The sequence below is a fragment of the Ictalurus furcatus genome, chromosome 20 (genome assembly GCF_023375685.1).
Source record: "Ictalurus furcatus strain D&B chromosome 20, Billie_1.0, whole genome shotgun sequence".
NCBI lineage: Eukaryota > Metazoa > Chordata > Actinopteri > Siluriformes > Ictaluridae > Ictalurus > Ictalurus furcatus.
The window spans coordinates 879,992-888,925 of NC_071274.1; positions in this window are offsets into that span (position 1 = coordinate 879,992).

Here is an 8,934-nt window from a genome sequence, read left to right on the forward strand (position 1 = left end):
TCGGAGAAAACATATCAGCTGTCGGAATTGGATAAATATTGGACGTATCAGAAGATTGGAATTGGATTTGGAAAATAAATCATTTTTAGAACTGGAAATGTTTACATACAAGCAGATTGACTATTTTTTCTGTTGTTCGGATTGATTTTTATGATATTTACAGTGTAAGTGCATTTTGGGTGACGTTGGGTTTCAGGTGGGTTTCGTTATCGGCTGATGCTCGGGGTATCGGTATCGGTATCGGTATCGGAAGAGGAATTGATATTGTCATATCATCTCTATACCCTACACTACAATCTAGAACCTTTAAGTATTCTTCATTTGCCCATTGGTGGGAGAACTCTTAAAGGTTCTGTGTAGAACCCTACATGTGATTCCCAGTCAGAAATGGATCTACAAAAGAACTCTTCATACTCTGTCTTTAAATAACACTGTTTACATTTTCTGAGCATTTCAGGGTTAAATATGATTAAAATCACGCCTGGTTTGTGCTAGAACCTTTGCAGAACGTCTCAGTTTGTCCTCCAGGCTGGAATCTCAGAGATTTGTCGCTTATTTGAATGAAACAAGCCCCAGTTATATGGCATATCAGTTTTTTGTCAGTGATTTGAATGACACCGGTCTCGGTTATTTGGAGTAGCAGTCTCGTTAGGCGGCCTGTTTTGAATGACACAGGGAGCAGCCGGGAGTTCAGCAGTGCACGACGGAAAGAAATCCAGCCTTTTCTTCTCCTCGCTTACAGCTGTGAGAGTCGCTGAGGGGCCGCGGTGAGACCAAGAGGCCTAGCGAGCCTCGGGCCTAACCCACTTCATAAAGGCTCAGCAGAGCTGAACGGCCCGCTTTCCACCGGCCGCTCATGAGCACCGAGGCCCTTAAGCTCCTTAAGCAGCCTTTCAGACGGGGATTTAAGTAATGGCCCAAACGCAACCTGATACTTTACTCGCACAATAACAGAAATATAGGATTCGCTTACATCATGCTGCTTGTTATGACTCGTATAATCCTAGTTTTTCATTTATTCAGTATGGCCACCAGTGTGTGGCGTGTAGACCTGTGATTTCACTTAAGTAGCTGTAGCGTTAGATAGCGCGTAAACCTCACAACTTCTTCTTTTCTACTCGGTTAAATCATAAACAGTGTGTACAGCAGATTGAGATGTGAGATAAAGACCTTCGTTACGCCTGAAAATGATCAAAAGACTTGATAAATAATCTCCCTTTAATCAAGTCGAATCTGAGTTTCAGAAACAAAAGATTAGTACCTGAATAATGTTAATAAAATGTGGGATATTTTGCTCCTCTTTTAACCTTTGGCTTTCATTTCTGTGTTCAGATTTATCTCAGTTATTGTCATTTAAACACGTTTCATCCTCCTCCTCCTCCTCCTCCTCCTCATCATCATCACTATATTTTTTTATAAACGCAGTCGTGTATGGTCTTACTTCTCAAGGTGGGGTCCAGGGATGCCTAAAGGGATCTGTGATTATTTCAGTGAAGTTATTATATAGAGTTTACGGTATCGTTACGTTCTAATAGTTCGTTTATGAGTCTATTTGACTTACATGATTTTAATCCGAATGTCAACAACACAGAAGCAAGTCACCTTAATTTTATAAGTTATAACAACTCAAATCTAATGATAATTGTAATGATAATTGTTCTGTAAGTAGAACACTCTCCGACTCCATGAGTAGCAAAAATATTATTGTGCATATTTACATAATGAGGTTCATATTTGAATATTTGAATAGATAAATTAAATAACTGGGTTATTTAACTATTCATAAATTAAATCTGTGCTTGTGGGTGTATGGAATATATATATATATATATATATATATATATATATATATATATATAGTTAAAGCGGTGCAAAAGGTTTGTGAGCACCTGGTGTATTGTGTATAAGATGCATTTGTAAGAAAATCATCTTAAGGCCAATAAACTCGTTTACAAACAAGCTAAATATTAAATTCCCGTTGAATTGATTTGATTTATAATAATGTGGTTTAACCCATATATTACAGACTTTTTTCATATATACTTTTCCTGCTTTTTATTATCCGTTTTTAATGTGTGTGTGTGTGTGTGTGTGTGTGTGTGTGTGTGTGTGTGTGTGTGTTTATAGCATGTGTTTGTGGCATCTACAGCTGTGATATAAGTATTCGATGAGATATTTCTAGGCTAAAATGAAAGACAGAAGGTGAATAATGATCAGTACAGTAATCTTTAATGGCCCATTTCTTCACTGAAGCAAGTTAACGACAGACTTCTTGATTTGTTCTCATCTTTAAATATGAGTAATACAGATTTTTGAGGTTTTTAAGATTTTCCCACCTGGTTTGTTTCCCCCAAAAATCTCCATTTAGTTTTTTTTCTCTTCAGCGTCCACACCTGCGATCTGAAATAAATCACACTGCTGCTCTGGGCTTCATTTGATATAAAACTTCATTTCTACAAGTAAGATCTGATCTCGTCTCAGATAAACTATCTCTCTCTCTCTCTCTCTCTCTCTCTCTCTCTCTCTCTCTCTCTCTGTCTTTCCCTGAATTGATTTCAGCACACGGATTTACCAGATGAAATGAATGTGGTTTAAAGCCTGTGGCTGATCGTCCTTGGCTTTTAATCTCCCTTTTGTTTTTGATGAACTTCTCGTGATGAGCTAAAGGAGTGTGTATTAAAGAGAGAGTATATTAAAAACTAACACTAATCGAGTGTTTAGAGTCTAAAATGAGTGACAGCTGAATTTCATCAAAAAATAGAAAAATCAGGCAAACATGAAACCTTTCATTTATGAAAGTAATGTCAATCAAACCAGCATTACAGACGTTCTGTTTCTGAGCTTTTCAGTTTAGGATTAAAATCCTAAATCCATTTGATTCAGGTGATCAGTGGAATTGGCTAATAAGTATAATATAATAAATATAGTATCTTTAATCGTGATTTCCCCTCTGTAACATAATAAACCATTCACAGACCACCTGGTCCTGCTACATGTTTGTGTTCAGCCCTTCACAACCCGTCCACGTGTTTTTCCATCCTTGCCTGATCTTTCACTTTATTCCACGTGATTTGTCCTTCGCGTTTCGTATCTGACTGCGTCACAACAACTCCCAGACTTGCTCATGGTGTTAAAACATTCTGCCTTTATGTAAGAAGATGCACATCTGGGTGTAAAGTGTGTCTTTCTGAGCCCCACAACATTAGAACAGTCTTTATTTATTTATTTATTTAATTTTTTTTATAAAATCAGGTTTCAAACTAATCTAGTCTAGTTTTCGTCTGCCTCATCATCAGTCTGGAGAGAGTAGTGAGAGAAAACACACAGGAAGTGACGTCATAACTGTAAGTCCATTCCACTGACTTCACGTGGAGAGAAGTGTTTAGAGCTGAGTGTAAAGTAAATAGTGTCACATTTTGCAAAAATAAATATAGTAAATTCACAGTTTTCAACTTAAATGTATATTATTTTTTATTGATCTTTTTAAGGATCTTTGCTTTTCTTTCATGCTGATTAATCACATTTATGCGATTTAGTCAAACAGACAAGTTTTTGTCTGTTTAGGTGTGGTGTTTATAGTCTAAAAAATGTAGTAAGTTTCCATGTTTTGATGAGGAAAGCTAATAAAGTGGCAACTCGGTGTGTATGAACTCGGCGTGTATGAACTCGGTGTGTATGAACTCACTGCGTATGAACTCGGCGCGTATGAACTCGGCGCGTATGAACTCGGCGCGTATGAACTCGGCGCGTATGAACTCGGTGCGTATGAACTCACTGCGTATGAACTCGGTGCGTATGAACTCGGTGCGTATGAACTCGGCGCGTATGAACTCGGCGCGTATGAACTCGGTGCGTATGAACTCACTGCGTATGAACTCGGCGCGTATGAACTCGGCGCGTATGAACTCGGCGCGTATGAACTCGGCGCGTATGAACTCGGTGCGTATGAACTCACTGCGTATGAACTCGGTGTGTATGAACTCGGTGTGTATGAACTCGGCGCGTATGAACTCGGCGCGTATGAACTCGGCGCGTATGAACTCACTGCGTATGAACTCGGTGTGTATGAACTCGGTGTGTATGAACTCGGCGCGTATGAACTCGGTGTGTATGAACTCGGTGCGTATGAACTCACTGCGTATGAACTCGGTGTGTATGAACTCGGTGTGTATGAACTCGGCGCGTATGAACTCGGCGCGTATGAACTCGGTGCGTATGAACTCTGTGTGTATGAACTCGGCGCGTATGAACTCGGCGCGTATGAACTCTGTGTGTATGAACTCGGCGCGTATGAACTCGGCGCGTATGAACTCGGCGTGTATGAACTCGGTGTGTATGAACTCTGTGTGTATGAACTCGGCGCGTATGAACTCGGCACGTATGAACTCGGTGTGTATGAACTCGGTGTGTATGAACTCACTGCGTATGAACTCGGTGTGTATGAACACGGCGTGTATGAACTCGGTGTGTATGAACTCGGCGTGTATGAACTCGGTGTGTATGAACTCGGCGCGTATGAACTCGGTGTGTATGAACACGGTGCGTATGAACTCGGTGTGTATGAACTCGGCGCGTATGAACTCGGTGTGTATGAACTCGGTGTGTATGAACACGGTGCGTATGAACTCGGTGTGTATGAACTCGGCGTGTATGAACGATGAGGAAAATATGGACGTTTTGTTTATTTTCTTCTCATATAATGTCAGTTTTGCTCTGAAGTTAAAGTGCTATATCTGATAATCTTGTGTGCATAGTCTGTGTGTGTGTGTGTGTGTGTGTGTGTGTGTGTATACGATAAGACGCTGTCCCTCTGTCCCTCTTTTATGTAGGTTAACTGCACTGATACCTTCCTCTCAGCCGTCTATCACTTCTCCACTTGTCACATTGAGAGTATGTTGTTCTCAGGAATGTCTGCCCTAATTAAAAAAGTTGCCCCGTTTCTTTTTTTTCTTTTTTTTTATCATAATAATCTCCTGATTAGGTCCCAACGTAAGCACTACTGTAAATCAACCCAAAGGCCATTTCTCTCCCCCCCCCCCCCCCGTTTTGTACGTTGGAGGACGTGCCGCTCCACCAGGTCACATTTTGGTTTTCAATTAACGTGCTTTTATTAAAGTATAATTGTCCTAATGATATGCTCTCCATTTCTTTAGGGACTAAGCCTTTTAATTTAATTTTCCAAAAGCCGTTGAACTCCAAGGCCTTGTGGTGCCGAGAAATGAATTTTACATTATTTTATTTCCTGAAGAGAAAATCTAAAAAAGAATAACAAAAACAGTAGAAATAAGAAAAGCAGGTATGTGATGTGTGAGTTTTATTTGAGATGGTGACCTTATACAGTGTCTGACCCTCAGCATGTATTAGAACAGAAACAGACAAGTGTGTGTGAAGCGCAGTGTTTTTATTGCAGAAAAAGTTCACTATAAAGGAGCTTGACCGTTTAGGTCTTTATACTCGTGTAGCGGTATTTCGTAATCGATACGGAGCTTAACAGGTAAGCAGTGTGGAGACGATAACACTGGGGTAATGTGTTCATATCGTCGTGATCTGGTAAGAACTCTAGCAGCTGCGTTCTGGACTAACTGCAGCTTATTTATCGAGGACGCAGGACAATCCCCTAGCACTGCATTACAATAATCCAGTCTTGAGGTCATGAACATGAGCTGGTTTTCTGCATCAGAAACAGATAACATTACGTAGCTTGGCAATATTTCTAAGGTGGAAGACGGCTGATTTTGGAAATATAATTTTCATATGACGGGTTGCTGTATAACATAACACCCGGGTCTTTAACTGTAGAGGACGAAGGATGCGTACATCCTTCTAAGTGCAGAGTGTATTCTAAGAGCTTCTGTGTGCAGATTTTTGGTCCAATTAGCAATATCTCTGTTTTATCAAACTTTAGTAAAAGATAATTACCGGTCGTCCGGGCTTTAATGTCTTTAACACGTTCTGTTAACGTGGAAAATTTTACAAATTTCATCTGGTCTTGTAGAAATATATATAGCTGAGTATAAATCAGCGTAACAGTGGAAATTAATCCCGTGTTTTCTGATAATATTTCCAAGGGGCATCATGTATAAAGAAAACAGCAGGGGGCCTAACACCGAGCCTTGAGGCACACCATACTTTACTGCCGTTACGTTAGAAAGTTCATCATTTAAACAACCAAATTGGTAGCAGTCAGACAGGTAGGAGCTAAACCATTTTAATACCTGTCCCTGACTACCAATGTGGTTTTGTAATCTATCTAAGAGGATGTCATGATCCGTGGTGTCGAACGCAGCACTAAGATCACGTAGGACAAGCAGTGAAATGCAGCCTTGGTCAGATGCTAGAAGTAAGTCATTTGTAATTTTGACGAGTGCAGAGTGTCTGTGCTGTGATGGGGCCTGAAACCTGATGGAAATTCTTCACAGATAGCATTATTCTTCAAAGATTTGTATAACTGAGTAGAATAGAATCATCTATGTACTGCTACTGTAAAGAACCCACAAATGGTTCTTCACAGCAGTGCCACAAGGAACCATGTTATCATAAGTTCTCTAAAAATAGTGAGTCAGTCTCACAAAGAACCTTATAGGGTTGAATTTGACCTGTTAAGGGCTGATATCTTGAAGAACCAATACAGTGCTCTGAAGAACCGAATCATAAAGAACCGCTTAAATCTCTCGAAAAACCCAAAAAACATATATAGCACAACTTAAGAACCCTATAAATTTAAAAATGGTTCTTGACAAGAAGAACGATCTTCACAGAACCCATGGTGCTGTAAAGAACCATTGAAGAACCTTCATTTTTAAGAATGAACTGCACCTTTAATGGATTTAAAATAGCAATGAATGACTTCTAAAGACGGTTTTATGTCTCATTAACCTTGCTTCCCATCCGTGTAAATGTTTAAAGTCATGCAGGATTTGTTCTGTTTCAGATCATGTGCACTTTCCAAGTCCTGGTTGTAGGACACAGTTGGACTGTCGAGACCTTTCTGGAAGTTCAGCGTCCCGCTGCTCTGTCTACATCTGAACAACAAAAGGTGGAAGAAGAGGGCCTCATCAACACCTCGAGCGGCGCCATAATTAACCGACTCCTGAGGTGGATGATAACAGGCTCATGATCTCTGCAGGTAAACCAGAGGAGCGGCGCTATGCGCTCGGCTCCGCTTTCATGCTGCGTGTTATGAGCGCAGCTTCCTCTCAGGAGGCCATCTTGGCTCGGAAAGTTGGCGCAGCTCCCAGAAATCTCAGCGTGAAAGGTTAACCGTGGGGGTGTCTGAATCTGAAATTGAGCGCTACCCGCTGCAGAGTAATTCACAGATCACACCATTCTCCTTCTATGTGTGTGTGTGTGTGTGTGTGTATGTGTGTGTGTGTGTGTGAAAGTTTTCAGACATGGCTAGTTGGTTTTATGATCTGTAACTTTGACCTTTAGATGACCAGCTTCCTGCGATTTGTCAGAATTTACCTTATCGACTGCAGGATTGATGTGATGCATGAACATGTATTTTAACGCATACTGATAAGTCTGGGAAGTATAAATAAACTGATCACATTTTGTTGAAAATTTATCATCCCTTTCCACCATCGCTTCAGAGTTTACGCGTCCTTCCAGTCGGGAAAATCGTAATTACGAGGAATTTCAATTCCACCACAAACTCAGGAACTCGTACGAACAAGTTTGGGTGAAAAGTCACGGAGGCTGCTAACGTGAACATGACGCCTACAACAGATGGAAAGATTTCCAAGCAAAAATTTCCATGTTGAATTATTATTGTTTAGGATGTTACCATGATCTATATGATGTTCATGATGTATTATTTAAGTATTAATCCACTCGAGCACGCACCACGTCATAATCGCGACTCCCGGACTCGTCCACGCAAACTTCCGTGAAAGACTTGAAGGCAGACTGATTCAGAAGCCACGCCCACTCTGTGTGTCCCGGGATTGAATAATTGGACTGAATCCAGTGTTTAAATCCCAAACAAAATTAATGAAGCCTGTGTAGGGGACTGTGAAAGACAGAACGCTCACGGGAGACGCTTGTACGGTTAATTACTTTAAAACGATGGTGTTTTTGCTCCTAATGAAAAATCAGTGCCGCAACCAGTCAGTGAGTTTATTTATAAACGCAGAGAAAGCTCTGATTCATCATTACATTCATTAATAGTAAATAATACTTATCTTTAGGAGGCCGGCACTGACACTGGAGACTCCTTCTCCGTTATAAATGTTAAATAAACGTCTCCACACACACAGAAATGAAACATTTTTAACCTGTTTACGTCGAGCGTCAGCGAACGAGCAGTGAATGAGCTGTTACTATGGAAACGGTAACGTATTAGTATAACATAGAGCATTCATAATTCATAAACCTGTTATTTGAATTGCAACTGTGAATTACATTCATTACTATTTAAACCCTTGTGCATATTAAAACCCACCGTACTAACGTGACGTGTAATAAACCTGACATTTAACTCCTGTTTTATCTGTGCAGATGGAAATTAGAGCGGTCCATAAGTCTAATCCTCGTACTGGCATTGAAGTTGTGTTTATACTTTAGACGTCTGTGCGGTGTTTAATCCGTTCGTTCGGTCTGATCTGTAGCTAGAGATGACAGGAACGGAGATAATCGTTTGACGTCAGTGTAGCAGGTCACGTGATTGGGTAATGCCATGTCGTACTTGGCGTCATGCTGAACAGGACATATTTGATGTGTTTGTCCTGATATTAGCCGTGCTAACACACAGCAGGCGGGAGGTTGTGAGGTCAAATCCCAGCGCTGCCAAAGAGTAACACGAGCAAGAAGAAATGAGTTTTGACGGGTTCTTTAAGGGTTCGTTGGATAATTAAGAGTTCTTAGCTTCCATTTGAAGCCTTTCTGATAGAACACTCTGTTGTAGGGTCTGTAAAGTGTTTCTCCAGAATGATA